General features: G+C 56.0%; 1 protein-coding gene across 1 annotated transcript in view; it reads left to right on the top strand.

Moving 5' to 3' along the window:
* The window catches only part of FAM53B (family with sequence similarity 53 member B), a 58,570-nt gene that overhangs the window by 22,326 nt on the left and 15,960 nt on the right, over positions 1–20,284 (top strand). The window lies entirely within an intron of this gene.

Here is a 20,284-nt window from a genome sequence, read left to right as displayed (position 1 = left end):
TCTCCTCCCAGCCAACACAGGAAGAGTTAGAGAAGGAGACAGAGATCTTGTATCTGCTGGTTCGCTCACCAAATGGCTACACCAGCTGGGGCTGGGCCGGGCCAAAGCCAGGATCATTGATGTGGGTGCAGGGGCCCAACAACTTGGTCCATCCCATGCTGCTTTCCTAGGCCACTGACAGGGACCTGGATCAGAAGTAGAGCAGGGCTTGGCGGTGTGGCCTAGTGGCTAAGGTTCTCGCCTTGATCCCATATGGCCGCTGGTTCTGATCCCGGCAGCTCCACTTCCTCTCTATCTCTCCTCCTCTCAGTATATCTGACTTTGTAATGGAAATAAAATAAATCTTTATAAAAAAAAAAAAAAAAAGTAGAGCAGCTGGGACTTGCACCAGCACCTGTGTGGGTGCTATAGGCCAGTGCTACAGGTAGCAACTTTAAGTGCTATGCCACGATGCCTAGCCTCGAGATGACAGGTGCCCTAAGTCTCCTATCAAAAGCATCTCGAGTCACCTTGGCTGCAGAGCCTAGGGGCCAGCTGGGGCAGCCAGAAGCCAAGTTGGTGACATGCTTGCTGTTGTTTTTGTGCATATGGGGACAGACCTCCTGCACCTTGTCCCACTTTCCTTTCTTCTGTTATGGCCACAGGCATGTCCTTTTTTTCCTCTGCACGTGAGGGTTGTGACATTGTTAGTAGACAATAGTCGAACCCATCAGCAGGCCCTCGAGGAATATTCTTCTCCAGAGAAGTGTGAATAGGTAGGAAGGCTGCACGGGGACAAATGGGGGTGACTTGTGAGTGAAGCTCAAGCTGTGGTTCTGGGTGTGATAAATGGCTTCAGCTCAATTCTTAATGCTGAGCTTATTTTATTAGCCGATAAGCTAGGGAGGTAGTAAAAACAACTTACATGTTATTATATTTTACTAGCCACAAGTTGGGATAACGCCACTGGCATTGCTGGAGACATTTCCCGGCCTCACTTGGGTAAAACCTGAAAAACATTACTCTCAGTCGGGCCATGCCCGGATGTATAGGTTGCTTTATCCGCTCTGGGGCAGGCCTCCTGGAAGGCGTTCTGGGGCTTGCGAGGCTGTCCGGGTCAGCCTGTCTTGGGCTGCTAATGTGGCAGCAAGGCCTGAGAAGGACAAGGCACGGGGGAGTAGAGATGGGGCACGGGAAGTGAGTGTGCCATGGGGATGGAGCCTCTAGATGCTGACGTCCGCCCCCTCCAGGCCTCTCTCCACGGGTGTCCATAGTTCTGCCTGCATGGCTCCTACAAGCCGATGATTCAAGGAGATGGACTGTGCTTTTACAGGGAACCCCAAAACCAGGCCTGGGTAAGTCCTGTGCATCTCCGTAGAGCCCCTGACTGCTTCTAGATGGTACAGGGCCCTGGACTGGGTGTTCATGGTGCTGGGATACAGATACAGACATTGCAACCTGCTTGTCACCAAGGAGGGGCTGAGATGGGACTAACTGTTACTAAGAGGCAGGTTAGTCTGTGTTCCCATGAGAGGAAGGCTTCTGGGTGGACTTGCACCTGGGGTCGGTGTTGGCCCAGGCTTCCAGGGTCTGTGGTGGGGGGTCTCCCTTTCGTAGGTCTTGTGATTGTGGTTTAGACATTGCTTTTGAGATGGGGACCCCACCGAGTGACTGGAGCTGTTCATTCATGCCTTCTGGGAACAGGTGTAGGAAGCCTCAGGTTAAAGTGTAAAGTGGGAGCCCAGTTGTGCCTGATGAAGGATGCCTCATCCTATGTTGCTGCTGGTTTACATCTGTGGTGTTCTGCTTCCGATCCAGCTCCCTGCCTGGTTAAAGCCCTGCCACTCAGGTGTGGAACCCAGATGAAGCTCCTGGCTCCTGGCTGTTGTGGCTACTTGGGGAGTAGACCAGTGATGGAGACTGGTTCTCCCTGTAATTCTGACTTTCAGATAAATAGGTAGGTAGGTAGGTAGATTTTTTTAAAAATACAGGTAAAAGTGCAAAGTGCCTTTACAGTTAGTGCTTTGGAGCAGCTGGGACTCTGGGAGTACCTGGAGGTACTCCCTGGAGCTAGGACCCATAGCAGACCTGAGAGTGCATGAGCAGCTGGAGGGATATGGCAGACCAGCCCCTACAACCTGCAGGTGGCAGGAAGGGGGGACAGGGTGAGAAGCCAGAGTCTGCCAGTGAGGCAGGAAGCTCTGAGGGCAAGACTCCACTTATTTACAGTGTCCCTGGAGTTAGCAGGGCCAAGTGCCCATGTTCGAGGCAGTGTGACCTCACTTAGTCCCTCCTGAGGAAAAGGGTCCCAGGAGGGGCCTTCTGGACCTGGTGTTCATGTTTGGGCTCTCCTTTTTAAGGAGATCCTAGCAAAGCAGCAAGTGTTTAGAGGAGAGGCTAGGGAGCTGGAATCCTGGCAGATGTGAACATCTCTGTTGCAAATACCATTAGTGTTGCCACTGTGGGAGTGGTGCACCAGTGCTCTGTGCCAGTGCACCAGCAGGCAGAGTGGGTGCTGCCTGAGCCTACCTAGAATCACTGTCCTAGCTTTAGCTCGAGGGAGGCCGTACACTTCCTTGGGTGACTTAAGAGCAGCAGGTGGATGTGCCCTAGGGTTGTTGTCCAGGCTATGGTGAGAACTCCCTGCTCTCTGCCCATTTCCCCTCTGTCCTGTTCTGCCTTCTCTGCTTTGCCACCTCCTCCTTGTCTGCTCATCTTCTTGCCTCATCTGTCTTCTTTTACCAATGGAAGCAGGCCTGCCTGGCTGCTAACCTGCCCTGCACTGCCCCTTGTAGCCTGCATCAACTCCATGTGCAGGGCTGAGGGTTATGAGACAGGGCAGAACTGGGCTTGTCTCTTCCCTGTGTGAGCATTCTTGTTTTATGTCTCTTGCCTTGATATGAGGGTGGACATGTCCTGGGGACCTACGAGCCTCCCCACCCTTCCCAGCCACATCCCTTGGGTCCAGTTGGCCAGGCAGCCAGTGGCCATAGCTGCTGTGTCTCTGGGTGGTGAAGGTGAGACAGAGTGGGCAGGGATGTGGAAATGGCTTTCTGATTGTCTTTGCTCCTTTTTGCTTCAAGCCCTGAGGCTGAGGTTGTGGGCAGGGTCACCACATGTGGTTGCAGGTGCCTGCCTGGATCCTGGGTGAGGGCGTCAGGTTTGGGGCTGGAAGCTCCCTCAGAGGGCAGTGACAGCTGCTTGATACTCCAGAACAAGCTGCTGAGGCAGCCCTGTGGGTCTGTGTGCTGCGGTCCTGCTCAGCATTGCTGCTCACACTGTGGGCCTAGCATGGGCTTTCAAAGCTCCGTTTGCAGATGACAGTGTGTCCGTCAAGGCAGGGCCGTCCTAATGGACGAGCTGTTTTATCAGCGGGACGTTGGCTGACCTTTAAGTTACTGCTCTCCAAGATCTAGCATGAAGAGCGCTGGTTGGTTCCCAGCAGGACTTGAGCTGGGCATGGCCGTTTAGACGTGGATCACATGAGTGTGAGTGAAGAGTTCAGGAAAAGCAGCGATTGATGAGATCACCAGGAGTGCCTTGCCCCCGGGTATCATAGTCCTTGCTGTATTTTTATTTCAAGCTAGTCAGCTTGAAAGAGCAACAAATTTTATTTTTCCACAGTGTTTCAAACAGAAGCAAGACATTTCCAGGGAGGGGTTGGGGTGCCGAGACAGAGGTTTGATTGAGTGCAGCTGCCCACGCACGAGGAGGCCCCAGAACAGGCAGCCACTGTTGTGTTAGCAGATGTCTGAGGGGCCGTGAAAGCTGGCTGGGCAGCCTGGGGGTGGGGACGCGGGCGGCGGGGAGCATGAGGTAGGTGGTGGCATGCTGACATGTTCTTGGGAAGGTTTGTGTGCCCCGATCCCACGGGTGAGCCAGAGGTGGGGGAGGGGGACCGTGCTTGGCCGAGGCTGCTAAGGACATGTGGGCTGAGGGCTGTGACAGGTGCTGGGCACCATGGGTGCCTTGCTGGACATACAGATCCTGCGCTCTGCTCTGTGTCTTTACCAAGGGGCAGTGGCCCCAAGTCACCGCGGGTGGCCCTTCACACCACTGCTGCTCAGCCTCTTGTCCAGGCAGCCTCAGCAGCTGCAGGCCAGCTGTGTCCTCCCTTGGCCAAATCCCTGGGCTGTAAGCCTGGTTGGCCTGAGCCCTTCTGGCCAGCTCCTGTCTACCCTACCAGTGGCCAGTTCCTCAGATTTTCTGCTGCGGGCACGTTTAGTTCCCTTCCTGCTGTGATGGAGGCCTATGCAGGCCTGTGATGGGGCAGAGCAGGGCTCCCGGGGGATTGTACTTCACTGCGTGAAGGCAGACAGGTGCAACACTCTCCTGAGAGAGGGGGGCCAGGAAGCCCCAGACAGAAATGCTGCATGGGGGTGGTGGCCCAAACCTCTGTGGCCCCGGCCATTCGGGTCAGAAAGCAGGGTGTGTTGGCTAGCAACTGCTCTTGGCGGTTTGAACGTGGGTCTCTTGCATGGTCCTGAGGGTCAACTGATGTGCTACAGAGCACCGTCCTGCTGGACCAGGATGTCCGGTTGCTTGGGTGCACTCAGTGCTTTTTCTGCTTAGAGTTTATCAGGGCATCAATCCAGCCTGCATTGAGGAGCACCTGAGGTTGCATTTGACTGGGCCACCCTCTGGACAGGTGTGAACAAAGGAAGACCTGGCCTGTCAGAGTGTGCAGGTGCTACGGGCACAGACCTGGCCTGGACGGGCACTGCTGGTGGCTCAGTCAGGTCTCCTCCCTTTGGCAGCCCTGGCAGCCACTGCTGCCCTGCTCTGGTCTAAGCCCTCACTTGAGCATGAGGTGTCCAGGACCAAGAAGGCAGTGACTGCCCAGATCTTTGGGTTTTTTTTTTTTAAGATTTATTTTATTTTATTTTTATTACAAAGTCAGATATACTGAGAGGAGGAGAGATAGAGAGGAAGTGGAGCTGCCGGGATTAGAACCAGCGGCCATATGGGTTCAAGGCGAGGACCTTAGCCACTAGGCCACGCTGCCGAGCCCCAATCTTTGGGGTTTGTTAGCAGCCCTGAAAGGCAAAAACCCTGGCCACCTGGTCCCAGGTCCAACGTGCCTGCTGCTGGACTTGGTCCTGGGTGGGCACTGCCCAGCTGGCCTTTACAGAGAACTGACCCTAACGACATAGAGTGTGGTAGTAACAAGTAGGAGCCCTGGCATCACATCCAGCTGTGTGCCCTTCAGTTGTGTCCCTGCACTAAGTTTCCACATCCGTGTCTGTAAAGTGGGAAGCAGTTTCCTGCTTCCCAGGCTTCAGGAGGAATCCCAGAGTGTGATCCGACTGATGGCTGGCTCAGCAAAGCAGGCCCAGGCCACTGCCATTTTCCTGTCTTTCCCACAGCAGCTCTCCTCATGTGCATTTCTGGGCAGGCCACTGGGCTCGTCGCACTGGGGACTGAATCTTGCCAGCTGTGGAGGCCGTGGGGATCTGACTTTCCCTGCTGTTCCTTTTCACTCAGAGACGATGTCAGTGGCTCTGGAGGAGCCCTGAGCAAGGGGTTCTTAGCCTTCGAGGAGACCCAGGTTCTGTATGTGTGTGGCTTCTTGAGCTTCTCACTTGTTGCATAAGCAGGCTGCTCAAGGTCACTGGGATCATAGTGATTGTTGACGCTGTGACTTTGCTCTCCAAGGGAAGAGGACCATGGGAGGAGTCTGGCCAGGGGTATGCTGGGAAGTAGCTTGGCGCACCACATGGTGATTTTCCATGGTTCAATTGAGCCACTCTGAGCAGAGGAGTGTCTGAGGGTGCCCAGGGCTTGGGGAACAGAGTGCCCAAGTCATGTGCATCAGTGATAGCCCGCCCCTGTGGCTCCCTGGACATGCTTGACACGCCCTGGCCTCTAGTGCTGGTACAGAGGCTGGGAGCTGCCTCCCACCCCACCCCCTAGCCCTGCCCTTGGCAGAGACAGCCTGTGGGCAGGAGGGTCAGGGGACTTCCCTGGCGGGACAGCAGGGCTTCTGTTGGCTTCTCATTTTGCTTCAGAGAAGCTGGAGTAGGGAAAGCCTGCAAGCCAGTGGGCCCTTGCCCTTTTGACAGCCCAACTGTAAGCACTCATAGAGGGGAGTTTAGTGTAAGCAGAGACCATGGTGGCCAGGACTAGGAGGGACAGAGGGTGGGTGGGCAAGCAGGGCCTCCTGGGCACTCTCCTGTGCCACCTTGCACCATGGGGCAGGGGAGCAGTGCCTCCTCTCCTGACGCCAAATGGTTTGGTTGTATTGTGGGAAGTACTTGGAGCTTGGTACTTCTCTTGCCCAGAAGAGGTGTACATCAGAGCCGGGGCCATGCTGGAAACCTTATTTTAGGAGGGGACTGTAGTTCATCAGGTGTTTCCTGGGCTCTGTTTTTCTCCGCTGATCCCTGGCCTTCTCAGAAGGTGTGCTGTCCGGAGCCTGGTGTGGCTCCTCGGAAAAGCTCCACCTGAATCATGGAGTGGTGGTACTGGGGTTTGAGCCCAGATCTCCCTGAGTTGTGGGTCAGGCCACGGTTTTGCCTGGCTGTCCCATGTTGCCAGGGAGACCCAGGCAGAACTGCCGGTGGAGTCAGGACCTGCGACCTGGTTGTGTGTGTCACAGCAGTGTCACTGTATGCTGGGACGGTGAGCCTGGGGCCCCTCATCTGAGCTTCACCTTTCTGATCTGGAGGCCAGAGTGTTCTGGAAGCTACCCTGCCCTGTCCCTGGGAGGACCTGTCCTTGGACCTTTTGGGAGCACCCAGGAAGTCAGAGTTGGGTGCTGCTGGGCTGGGCTCTTGGCCTGGGGAGGCACATGGCAGCCTCCGCACCTCCCGGGTAGATGCTGTGGTTAGGGTGGGGCTCATCAAGCGGGGGGTAGGCAACTCAGTCTGGACTCCAAAAGGCCCATCTTGGGAAAGGACGTGGGTCCCAGGAAGTGCCACCTGAGTTGCTGTGCCCGGGGAGCGGGGGCATCCACCTGCTCACCAGCTTTCCTGGCTCCACGAGGGCTGGATCTGCAGCTGCCCAGGAATGTCTGGGCCAGCTGTCCTGGCCTTGGGACTGGGCCTTTCCAGGCCACTTCCTGCCCATGTTTGATGTCCTCAGACATGTGCTTGGCAGCAGAATGAGTGACCAGAAACCCAGGGCAGCTTTTCTTCTCCACGGTGCTGTGTGTTCTGGCATCTCCTACCTGTCATGAGTGATTACAAGAGCTATGGCTTCCGGAGCATCTCAGCGTCTGTTGGGATCACTGCTGTGTGGGAGCTGGGGAGGCCAGGGCAGCCTCTTGGAGGATGTGCCTTGGGGTTGAGTGTGAAGAGCAAGTAGAAGTGTGTATGTGGAGACTGGAGGAGCCTGGGAGGGCCATGGTGGGGCGGGGCAGGAGCCCAGGGGAAGATGCAGCACTTTGATGGGAGTAATAAGTGGGAGCGATCATGGCTTTGAAGCCAGGGAGCAGGCCCCACCCACCACCACCACGGTGAAGTGCCGTGGCCTTGGTGAGCAGCACAGCTGGGCCTGGGAGGGGCACAGAGGCCGACCAGGAGGGGGCGAGCAGTGTGTGCTCTGGTTTGTGCCAGGTCAGGAAGTGGCAGGCCTGCCTGCACGTTAATCTTGCCATTAGCCCCCATTCACCCTGGGCACAGGCTCTGCCTTCCTCTCTCACCGGTTACTTCCCTGAGGTCTCCATGGCGTGGTGGCCACAAAGCAGGTTGGACCTCCTGGTTACCCCACTGGCAGCCATTGTGTGCTGATCCCAGTGGCTGTGGCGGCCTAACCCATGGTCCCTCAGCTCCTTACTCTGCCTGCCTGCCCTCAGTCTGTGAGCCTCCTCCTGGCGGGAGCTTTGTCTCCTGGTCTGAGACCAGCCCTCACTGCACTTGGGGCAGCTTAGGGCTGCAGCAGGCCCCATCCATGATCTCTGTTGCTTGTCACACTGGAGCCTGTGTTGGCCATGCTACCTCAGAGTGCCAGCAGCTGGGGAAGCCCTGCCAGAGAATGGGGTCTTCATTGCCTAAAGCCGAGGAGCCCCCAGTGGGGTCCCAGGGTGCAGGGGAGGGCGTGCTGGACACACCTGCCCAGATCGTGGCCAGTGCTGTCTTGTTTCTCCTGGCTTCTCGGGGCTGTCGGCTGGCAGCCCAGCAGGTTCCCAAGTTCTCCACGAGCAGAGAGGGCGCGCAGACACAGGCGTCTGGCAGCAGAGCCCGGGCCCTGGCCCAGCAGGTCTGCCTCCCATCTGTGCCTTTCTCCCAAGACCATGCAGGCGGCTGGCCTTCATAGGCCCGCTTTGCCTTCTGCATTGTGTTCCCTTGTTGTCCCAGGCACTTCAGTGACATGGAATCTCCCCTATAGACAAGAGCCCGTTTATCTTGAACATTTTTGTGGGCTGCACCATTCTGTGTGACTGACCGCCTTCTAGTAGCTTCAGGCCAGTCAAGAGCTAAAGAAAGCCATGCCACACCGTGTGCTGCAGTCCCCAGGCCTGCTGGAGCTGGGTTAGGCTGGACTCAGAGTGGGTGTTAATTGCCTATTTATGGCCAGAAGATTAACAATGCCTCTTTGAAAGCTAGGCAGAGTAGAACTCTTGGATAATTCCCTGTAGGGAGGGGGATAGGAACTTTTGTTCTTTTTTAGTCTTTTGAAAAGCATAACAAGCAGTTGGTTCCAAAGTAGCCTGTGCCCCAGGAACCCTATGGCGAGCCACATTTGTGGATTCCCCTGGGTCTCACATGTCTGAGGGCTCGGGGACAGCCACCCTGGGCTTGCACTCTGGAGCACTTCATACGGCAGGTGGGCAGGTGGAGGGGACGGCTCTGTGTGTAGAGACGGTGTGGCAGGCTCCTCGCAGTAGGACCATGACCTGGAGCGCCCTGGCTATCAGGGAGGATGATGGGAATGGCCCCAGGAGTTGGGAAAGCAGCGAGGGCAGGAGTGGAATCCGCTGAGGGCCAGCAGGCCTGCCCCTGCTGAGCTCTTGGAGAGGCCAGTGACTGCACTGGAGGCCAGCGAAGCTGCCAGGTCCTCCCCTGCATGCTTCTCTGCCCTGTGCTGGCCAGCATCCTGACAGGCAGCTAGAACCTGCTGCAGCCCCATTGCCTTTGTGCCTAATGAGGCCCTGGGCCATTTCTGCAGGACAGCACAGGGTGAGGTGGGGGCGGGAAGGTGTTGCAAGCTCCTGCAGGCACGAGCATTTCCCATAGTGCCCGCCATGTGCCATGAAGACAGCTAGACTGTGGCTGGATTTGAACCAGCAGACAGGGCAGAGAGGAGAGTAGTCAGTTATAAGTGGGAGGGACAGGAAGGCATCACAGAGCAGGTGATGGTCACCTGCAGACCCAGTTGACTAGTCATGGTCAGCTGCAAGAGTGTAGGCCAGGAGCAGAAGCAGAGCAGCGTGCCTGACTCTGATCCCTGGGCGCTCACGCCAGAGGCAGCTACTCCAGCTGTTGTAGCTGCATCCCCTCTGGGCCCATCTCCTCCTCCATGGTTGGATCCCAGCTTTAAACAGGCTGGCTCCAGAACACTCGTGGGCAGTAGGCATTTCTAAGAGAGCCAGTGGTAACAGATCCTTTGTGGGGGGTAGGGGAGGGCAGCAGGGACCATGATAGGCCGGGGCGGTGTGTGGGTGGCAGAGGTGGGCTGATCCTACTGTGAGGTTCAATGTCACTCATCTGGAGTTATCAGGGTTTCGGTGCCCCACTCACCTGGGCGGCCCTGGGCAGTGCTGTACCTGCTGTGGGCCACTGATCCTCTGGGTGTGACCCCCTGGTGAGCGAGCCAGCCCTCGCTGCTGGTGTCTTTGTTTCTGGGCTGCTTGTGGTCTTGGGGTAGGCAGCAGGTTCTGGAAAGGTTCACTCGAGGGAGAGAGCTGCCCTCTGTGCAGGCGCCCAGGCACCCAGCGCTGCCCAACCTAGGGGACATGAGGAGGTCAGAGGTTGTGGGCCACAGGCCACTGGCAGCGGAGGTGGCAGCACATCCGCAGGAGACACACCTATTGGGTTTTCTCCCCTCACCCCGGGTAGATGCGTCTTCCCTGTGCTAGCGGTGCTGAGCAGATATTCATGGGCCTGTGTCGGCTCTCTCTGGGCAAACAGATGAGTCACTGTTCACAAAAGAAAAAGCAGATGGAATGAACTGAAATAATTTATTGTGTCGAACTTGCTATTTCCACAAATAAGCAATGAACCTAAGCTGTGAGTGAGTGCCTTTGTGATCTTGAATGCTGAGTGTGAGACCTGGTGGACCAGCAGGTCTTGGCCATGTGTTCAGTGCTCGGTGCCATGTGTGGGTGACTCCCTCGGGGGCAGTACAGGGTTCAATCATTGACCAGAGTGAGGGGCTGAACTGTCCGACTCTAGAGCTCTCAGAGCCTGGGAGATAGGGAGGCCTGGGGGTGCAGATAATGAGTCAGCCTCTCCACGCAGCAATTTGACACTCCACTCAGGTCCTGAGCTTCGGCAGTCCCTGTATGCCAGCTGGTGAAGGAGGGTCTGGACGAGAGGTGCCTGCTTGGACCCATGGGGTCTCTAGGCCTGCGACCCTTCTGCTGTGGGAATAGCATCAGGGAGCAGAGTTCAGGAACCCCAGGGATGGACCGCTGACTCCCTGGGCATCATCTCCACTGCTCTGTCACCTTCAGGAGCAGGACCAGCCAGGCAGGCTCCTCGCTGTGCTTTGCTGCTGAAGTTACTCGTACCTGTGTAGCCCACCCAGTCAGTCCCGGGAAGGCTGGGCTTCTCTCAGGGCCTTGGTAGAGATGCCCATGGTGGAACCCTGTGGCATGGCTGGCATGGCCTTTCTCCACGCTTGCAGTCTTGTTTTTCACGGCTGGCCCTGCAGCTGTCCGCACACATCTCCTGAGTCATTTCTGGCTTGCTGGTGACTGAGTGGCCCCCAAAGGTCCTTCTTGAGTTGTGGGTGGAATTGTCCTTACTTTGTAGAGCTTTAGTCACAGCCGGGTTGGGGCCGTGGTGTCGGCTACGCCCCACCTGTGGTGCTGGCATCCTGTAAGGGCAGCAGTTTGAGTCCCTGCTGCTCCATTTCTGATCTGACTGCCAGCTTATGGCCTGGAAAAGCAGTAGAGGAGGATGGTCAAAGTGCTTGGGTCCCTGCACCCACGTGGGAGACCTGAAAGCAGCTCCTGACTTTGTTCGGCTCAGCTCTGGCCACTGTAGCCATTTAGGGAGTGACCCAGCAAATGGAAGCTCACTCTGTCCCTTCCTCCCTCCCTCCCTCTTGCTAAATCTGCCTTCAAGTTAAAATAAGACAAAAAGGAAGCCAAGCCGTCCCTGGTGCTGGCCTCCCTTGGTCTTTGCTTTGAGTCGCTTCCTGGTCGCGTCCTACGCGCATGGCCCATTTCCCCCAGGGATGAAGACACTGTGGTTCCGTGGTTCCCGTCAGAGACCTTGAACCAGAGCCCCACACCTCACTGGGCCCAGCCCCCATTGCTGATCGGCTGGTCAGCAAGCCGATGACGACTATGCTGGCTCTTACAACATGTGGGCAGCTTGCGCTGGCGGAAGTGCCCCACAGTCCTTGTGCTTGGTGGGCAGAGAGGAGGCCCTGGTGGGCATGAACAAGCCCCAGCCCTTCCTGATCCTGCCTAGTTGCCCTCCTGTGCCCTGGCATCCACGGCTTCTTTCCAAGCTGACCCTGAGGGGAGGCAGCTGGAGGTAATGGCCAGTCAGCTTAAGATCTCTTGAGGCCCATGCTTCATGACAGCAGTGACAGGGCGAGAGACTGCAGGCTTAGCCCTGCCCCAGCACCTCTGGGCATGCACCCAGTGACCCTGCTGCTTACTCCTGGACCTATATTGGACAGCGGTTAGCATGTGAGGAGTGAGCAGGCTGTGACTGAAGGAGAAGCCCTTGGGCTCTGAGGGGGATGTCTGTCAGCCTGAGCCCCTGGTGGGGACCTATTGTGTCTCCTAGTGCCAGCAGTTTCCTGTTCCTGAAAAAATGAATGAATCAATGAATGAGCTCCTGGAGTGAGACAGAGGACTTGTAGTCAAGGATGACAGCAGGTCTGTGGACACACGGGTGGGGTCAGTGCAAGTGTTTGAATGGTTCTTATTTTTTTTATTTATTAATTACATTGTATTATGTGATATAGTTTTTAGGTACTGGGATTCCCCCCACCCCTCCCCAAACCCTCCTCCCATGGTGGATTCCTCTACCTTGCTGCATAACCACAGTTCAAGTTCAGTTGAGATTCCTTCATTGCAAGCATATACCAAACATAGAGTCCAGCATCTTATTGCCCAGTCAAGTTCAACGGCTTCTTAGGGAGACCCTCTCTGGTCTGAAGGTAGAATGGTTCTTATTTTTAAGATTTGTTTTTTTTTTTAATTTGAAAGAAAGAGATCTTGCATCTGTTGGTTCACATACCACATGGCTACAATGGCTGGCACTGGGCCAGACCTAAGACAGGAGCTAGGAGCTTCATCTGGGTCTTCCACATGCATGTGGGGTTCAGGGATTTGGGCCATCCTCCACTGCTTTGCTAGTCCATTAACAGGGAGCTCAACTTTCCTGGCCATGCTGTACATGGCCCCTTGGTGTGGGTGGGAGCTGTCTTGTGACTCTCAGATGTGGTTCGCTGCTGGGCCTTCAGGGAAAGAGCTTGGCATAGCCTTGAGAACCAGGTTTGCAGGTTTGAGGTCTCAGGCCTGGACTGGGTTACTTCAGGGCACTAAAGCTGGCCATGCCTTCCTGCCTCACTGTTGTGGACATGCGGGCTCTGTGCTGCAAGAACAGTGAAGTGGCCAGGACTGGGGACAGATGCCCAGTCCTGGGATGGTGGCTGAAGTCTCACATGACATTGTGGGGGAGCTGGGGCTAGCTCCAACTGTGCCAGCTGTTGGAGATGTCTAGACAGGGTGAGGTGGCAATTGTCACTGTTAAGGATGGAGCACACTAGAGCTGCATTATTCCTGAAATCTGAAACTTGAGCTTGGAGAAGTTACACTGAGCCATCCCAGGCAAGAGTGTGAAGGTGGCCTTGGTGAAGCCCAGGAACTGGGCTGAAGCCCCAGAGGCTCCTCACAGTGCAGGCTGTGGCTGGGAGCTGAGAAGTGGGGGCTCCCTGCAGGCGCTTGGTGCACGGGCGCCCTTGCTGGAGGCTGCTCTTGCCCCTGCTGCTGAAGCTGGGACGGAGGTGAGCGTGCCCCTGCCGTGGGCCTCCCCTGAGTTTCAGCCCCTAGAGTCTGACCAGGGCGGACTTCCCAGGGACCACTCTCAGTGTGAAGCACTTGCTGGGTGGGGGGCGAGGCTGTCGCTGGGACTCTGTGTGGGATGTGACACATCTCCCCTTTATATTTTATTCTAGTGAGGGCTCTGTCTGCCAAGTAAACAAACACCTAGGGCCCCTGATTTGTTGGGGGTTGTCGGGGTTATGTGTGTTCAGAGACGCTGTGAAATTGGGCCCCGGCTGTCCTAGGACAGCTGTCCCCTTGAACCCTCCAGCTCAAGGGTTGATGAACCATGGTCTCCTGTTGCTGTGAGTCATTTCCTTGGTCACCCTATTCCGAGGTTCCCCATGGTACTTGCATGCAGTACCCCCCAAGCCCCTTAGCACAGAGGCCTAGTGACCCAGAAGGCCTAACTGTTTGTTATCTGTTCCTTTAGAAAGAATTTGCTGGTCTCTGCTGTGACTGTCTCCGAGCCTCAGTTTCCCTATTTGAAAAGGAGCAGGCTGCACTTGGCAGAGCCTCCCCCGAAGCTCGTCCTCAACAGGGCGCGGGGGTGTTACTCTGTGACCAGGAATGTGCCGATGATGTCAGGCGACCCGCCCAGCTGTGTCAGGCCGTGCCAAGTCTGCCAGGATCCTTCATGGACCCTTCCTGTGCTTCCTGGGGAGGGGCTGCAGGGAGGAATGTCCAGGCCTGTGGGTTGTGGCTGACCAGAGCCCGCTGTTAGAGTGCGTTGTGTCTCCAACACAGCCAAGGATGCCAAAACTTTGGTGTGATTTCTTCAGAAAACCACACGCCCGTGGTGGCTCTAGCCTGGAAGCATTTGCTGGGTGGCTGGTCCAGCCTCCCTGTTGGCTCTCCTAAGCTGCTGGCACATTGTTGCCCACCGGAAGGTGTGAACTAGAGCGAGGATGGTTCCTTCCCTCCACTTTTCTGCTGGCCCTCAAAGAATCTGGGTGGGGCTGCTCTGCTCAGTGTGGCGGAACAGAGCGCAGAGAACGGCCAGTGCAGCCAAAACAGACCCCTCGGTCATTCACCCTGGCCAGGGGGCCCACTTGCTCTGCTGGTCAGATGTGTTCTGGCGCCCCCCAAGGCATACAATCAGTCCAGAAGTTACTGGAGGAGAGTAACTCATGGAAGTAGAGCTTGGCCCAGAGAAGCAGTTTTGCAGGACCTTTGAGAAAATAAGAGCAGAGGTAGTTGACTCCCATGTTTCAAAGCCTCTGGTGGCCGTGACTTTATCCTGCTTCCCCCCCCTCAAAGTCAGTCGGCAGTACCATTGTCTTGACAAGCCAGCAGCAGCCAGCACAGTGCTGGGGAGGCTGTTACATGGGCTGCGGCATCTGGGGGGGACCCAGGAATGTGTCTGGAAAGTGCCTAGTGGCTCCAAGAAGTGCTTTTATCCTTGCTCTTGGCGCGGGCCCTGCTTAACTCTGTATGAGAAAATGTGGAGACCAGAGGAGGAGCTGAGAAAGGCCTGGCATGTCTACGTGTTGAATAAAAGCCACCCCCCCGCCCCCGACCCACCTTGTGGTTCCTCTTACTGCTGCGGTGGAGGGTAGTGCAGCCCAGACACTAAGGCTGTCACAGGTCAGGAAGAAAGACCAGAGGGAAGTTGAATTCCAAGGCTGCCTATGTTCTGCCAAACTTGTCAATTCGCAGCAGGCTCCATGGGGTCCACTGGGCATGGAGTCAGTTGTACACCAGCCCGGATGAAGGCAGAAGGAGGCACTGCTGGCAGGCTACAACCAGGACCCCGCAGACACGTTTGTGATGTGGTGTGCTGGACGCCACGGTCTGTGTTGGCTGCTGTAGTCATGGCAGTGGTCATCACAACAGGTGCCGTCCTGATCATGATGGGCTACCACTGAGGAGCTGGGTGCAGTAGTGCAGCCCGTGTGTGTGCTGAGCCCATGCAGTGCAGCTGCAGAAGGACTGGAACATCACCAGGGTGAGGTGGGGATGGAGATAGGGGTGTGACCCTGGCTGGGTGGCGGGCAGGACCAGGAGGCTCGTCACCTCTGTACCTCCTTCTCTGTAGCACCTCCAGCTCCTGGCCTTGCCCAGAGGCCCTTGAAGACTTACCACAGTAAAGCAGGCTCTGCAGGGAGGGAGGGGTGAGGGGTACAGCTTGCTGTGGGCACTGATGGGGCTAGCGTGGGGCACAGCCGCCTTAAGAAATGCCAGGTCATGTTAGCAGGGCTGGGTGTGCCCATTGGCAGGAGAGCACAGTTCCACATCTCTGTTGGGGTTCCTTCCTGGGGACCCGCAGCTGTAGGTCCTGAACCTTCCTTGGGTGGCACAGCATGTAGCAGTGCAAAGTGTGCCAGTGACCCCAGCATACCAGTGACCTTTTTATTTTTCCATTTTGGTGTCTACCAAAGTCCTCCCCCTTGGCCTGTGTGGGGCTATGTGCAGGGCAGGGCTGGGAACTGACCTGGTTCTTCATATGAAAGAAGATGTTGATCCTGACCCAACCGTTACCCCAGTGCCCACCCAGTCCCATGACGGCTATTCTGTATGGTTAGCATGGCGTGCGTGGCATGTGTCCATGGCCACATTGAAATGGGGTTGCGGGGTGTGGAAAGGTGCCTTGGCAACTGGCTGAGGAAGAGACTGGCCAGATAAGGATCTTGGGACAGATAGAGCTGGGTGCAAATCTGGCTGGGACCTTCATGCTCATGAGCCTCCATTCCTGTCAGGAAAATGGGTTGGAGCTGGGGAGCTGAGTGTGATATCTGCCTTGCATATGTCCAACCTTCTTGTACCCAGGGGCATTCTTGTTGGACAGGATACTGGTACTTGGGTGTCTAAGAATATTGATTTTTCAGACTCATTGACAAAAATAATACATGTGTCCAAGAAGTTTAATGTTCAGAAGGTAAAAAAAGAAAAAGTTCAGGAATGTAAAAGCAGAGAAAGTGAAGTTCCTCTGAAATCTCCTTGCACAGATCTCCAGTGTTGGGTGTGTGAGGGTCCATCCTTCTCCCCAACAGTGCAGGATGGTTTGTAACTGAGAGGCACAGACAGAGTGAGCTCCAGCCACTGGCTTCCTGTCCGACTGCCCACAGTGGCCATGGAATTCGGGAGTCAGGGGCCCTCTCCAGGCCTCTCATGTGGGTGGGCGGCATGGATTCCATTGTTTGAGCAGTTGTCCCTGCCTCCAGGGTCTGCATCGGAATAAGGAGCCGCACACTGCACGCAGGTGCCCCATTGTGGGACGTGGCTGCCTTGGCTGCTGTGGTTGCCTCTAGGCCAAGTGCTTGCCCCTGGCTAAACTCTTGATACTTTTCCAACCCCCTCAGAAGTCTGATCATTCCACGGATCTAGATAGTCAGCACATACTCTGTGTGAAACAATAAGAGGGGGTAAAATACAAATGAAAAGAGGAAATGTTTAAGCTTAGCAATAGTTTCTTCATTCAATAAGGTAAGCAGACATATAATTAAAACAAAAAAATTGGGGCCCTATGGGAAACAGAATTGGATTCTTGTCAGCTGTTCCGTCTGAGCTTGGTGAGTGCACGAACGCCCTGATGCTCTCCATGTACAATGCTGCTGCTTGCCCTTTACTACCGGAAGAGCACAGCTCCATCTGCACAGGTCAGCCCCTTGTCCCTTTGGAAGGGGGCACCTTGGCTGCCCCGGGAGCTGAGCTCACCTGCCGCTGCCCAGCCTGTCCAGGTGTTTCCAGCCTGTCTGCCCACTCGAGTTGTTTCCACTGTCAATCCTGTGTGCGTCACAGCTGCGGAACTGTGTGTGTAATTACATTTTTTTTTTTTTTTAGTTTTACTTGAAAATTGGAGACTGAGACATGGTGATTGAGAAATCTTCCATTTGCTGTTTGACTGTCCAAATGCCTGCATCAGTCAGGACCAGACCAGCCTGAAGCCCCAGGCCAGGTGCTCAGGACTGTTGGGGACTCAGGTGCTCTGGCCATCATTGCCGCCTCCCAGGCTGTGCTCTGGCAGTGGAGAAGGTGGGGGCTTGACCAGGCACCTGGACTGTGGTTGTGCCCTGGGGTGACCTGGTGGCCGCCCCCATGCCTGCCCCAGTGGTTTGGTTCTTAGTTGAGGGAAGCTGCTCTGCCTTGTCATTTGCTCTAGGCCAACCCTTCCACTTGGGTCATGGAACCTGGGAACCCCTGTGCTTCCTCCCAGCACTCAGGGAGCCAGCTGGGCCTCCAGGGTAGGTGCTGTGTGTGCATGTGTGTTGCTTGCTAGGCTCCAGTGTCTGCATTTCCTTTGTATCCGTGAAAGCTCCAAGGTCAGGCTTCTGCCATCTTGCCTTCAATCTGGTTGACCTTTCTAGGCACCTGCTATGTACCAGGCACTGCACTGGCAACTTCAGCCTGGCTCCAGCTGCTGTGGTACTAGGGGTCCATTCTAGGGGCCCTGAGGATACAGTGTGTTTTCCAGAAACGTCCATCTCATATGACCAGACAGCAAGCAGGACATGGATGAACATGTCAGCATGTGGGCAGCCATGAGGGAGAAGGGTCTTGCCACACTAAGGGTAGCATGAGTGAATGCGTGCCCTCCACTGTTGTCTGATGTCCTGCTCCGAAGTTAGGAGACTTTCACTTAGTCTAGCCCCAGCCCTGGCACTAACCAAACTCTACCTTGAGTGGTGGAGCCCTCTTGAAAGACTGATCCCCAGGATCCCAGTGCTGGATGACTGTTTCGCTCGCTAACAGAGGGTGTATCCTGCAGGATGAGAGGTCTTAGTGAATGGCAAGGAGTCATCAAGTTCAAGGAGCCCCTGGATGCCATATAAGGCTGTGACTTTCAGAACTGTCACCAGCCCAGTGGATCTGGGTGTTGTCCCCAAGTTCATGTGAGAACACGAGGCCCCCAGGAGGCTGTGAACCCTGTGAGAGGGGGCCAGCAGTGTCCTGAAGCACTGGTGAGACAGGCCCCATGAGACCACAGCTGGCCAGGGGAGGCAGTGCCTGAACGTGGGCTTCCCGGATGCCTGTGATTGAGGATGCCAAGGGCGTGCATGACCAAGGTCTTGTCTGGGGACCTGTGCTTTGTGTTGCTGTTTCTTGAAAGGTGGAGTTACAAAGAGAGGGGGAGACAGACAGAAGCCACTCTCAGAGTAATCACCATGCTGCCAACAAACTGGGGTGGCCTTACCCATTGTCTGCCTAGGCCAGCTGCGGGCAAGGCCAGCAGGGGAAGGGCCCCAGGGGAGGCCCGAGTGCCTGTTCCTCACACAAAACATGGCATGTGACGGCCTTGGAGCTAGCCGTGTAGTTGCACGTGTGAGTGAGCACACCTCTGCCACAGCCAAGCCGCAGGCTGGTCGAGATCACTCCTGCACCCCATGGGAGTCGGCCTGCAGGTGCCTGGCCCCGGCCCTGCTGGGGGACGTGAATGAGGTGACTCTGGCAGAGTCTGCCTTTGAGTGACTGTTCTGTCAATTCAGGCACAGGCAGGACAGCGATCTGCCCTACACCTGCAGAAGTGCCCTCATGTGAGCACCCCCTCCTTCCTGCCATTCCCGATGTAGCCACACATCTGAGGCATCCTGTGCCCAGAGCTCAGGTTCCTGTGTGGGAGGGAATGCCCCTACTCATAGGCAGGGTCAGCAGGACGAGCCTGGCCCCAGGTCTTCTGAACACCTGATCATGATGTCAGCTCATGTCATACATTTGGCCTCTAGGGGAAGCTTTTTCCTTGGTTGTCAGCACATCTTTCTGTTTACGGGCAGTGACCATTCTCTGCAGATAAGGATTTGCGATACCCTCACCAGCAATCAGTGTCCAGTGGCTCCTTCATTCATCTGAGGGCCTGGCCTTCCTAAGCACTAAGGGCTGGAGTGCTGCTTGGCGAGCTCCCGGGGGCCTTGCTGGAGGAGCCAGCCCTAATGTTTACCCTTTGAGCCTGTGGCCAGAGCCCATGGGTATAAAATCAAGCTAGAGGCCCCTGTGGCACCAGCCCTAAACGGAGACGCCCCTGCCCAGCACTTGTGGCCATTTCATGCACCTGGGCCCCTCTCTCATGGCTCTGCCTGTCCTGCCCAGATGAGGAAAGTGGAGCTTGAGGTGAGGAGTGGCCTGCCCAAGGTGAGGAAATAATGGGAGAGGCTTTGAACTTGGGTCTAGCTGGTTTGTAACTCATCCTGCTGTGCCAGGGAGTCCAGCTGGGCCTCTGCACTGCAAACAAATGCCATAAGTTGCAACATGTGCCCTGACCGCTGACTAGTAGCCCTTCTATTTCTGGCTGTCAGAAGAGCCCTTGAATATAGGATGGAGAGGGTCCCTGGCCTGCTGTGACCCTGGCTGTGCCTCCTTTGAGCCTGTCTGCCCCATCACAACCCAGCTTCGGGCAGGGATGAAGCCTGTTGCCCTCACCACCTTAGCAGATCTGGACAGCAAGATTGGCCTTGAGTCCCCCTGCAGACTCCTTCTCATTCCAGGGATGCCAGAAATGAGACCTGAACTGTCATTGCAGAACAGGACCTTGACGGGGGCTCTGGGGCCATGAGGCACAGGCTGACAGCTCCTTCTGGCTGACAGGGCAACTCAGTGAAATTTGTTCTGTTTGGTGTGTGTGTTTTGGTTGTGGGTGTGCAGGTCCTTCCCTTAAAGCACTGGCAGGGGTATCTGCTCATGCATGAGGCCATGGTTGCCCCAAGGAAAGCAGGCCACCTGTGTCAGCAGTTGCTTGGCAATATTGGCTTGGCTGCACCCACCCCAATTCAGGATGTCTGCATGTGCGTTCGTGGGAGAAGCAGTGGTGCATGTCTTGGGTGAGAAGCCTGAGGGTTTAAGCTAGAAAGAGCTGTGGCCTTGCTTGTGCTCCCCAGGAGTGACCTGTTTCTCTTGAGGGGACCCCAGTTGGAAATCGGAGAGGCCAGGAGCCCTGGTGTTAGCCTTCCGCCATACTGCTTCTCGGTGGTGCTGAAAATGTACATGGCACTTTGCCGTGAGTGTGGCTCGCCACGTATCGGTTAGCCTCGGAGCGGCAGCTTTTCCTGAGTGCGCCCCGCAGCAGGAGAAAGCAGAGTGCTGCCTTTGCAGTCCAGCAGGCCAGGCTTGACTCTGGGCCTCAGTCTGTTTGTTTGTGAGGTGGGTATAAGGGTGGCCTGCCTCCTTAGGTGGATGTGCCGAGCACCTAAGCCCAACAGGGCAGCA

This window comes from Ochotona princeps, chromosome 13 (assembly GCF_030435755.1).
Source record: "Ochotona princeps isolate mOchPri1 chromosome 13, mOchPri1.hap1, whole genome shotgun sequence".
NCBI classification, from domain to species: domain Eukaryota; kingdom Metazoa; phylum Chordata; class Mammalia; order Lagomorpha; family Ochotonidae; genus Ochotona; species Ochotona princeps.
This window is presented reverse-complemented; position numbering and strand designations above follow the sequence as displayed.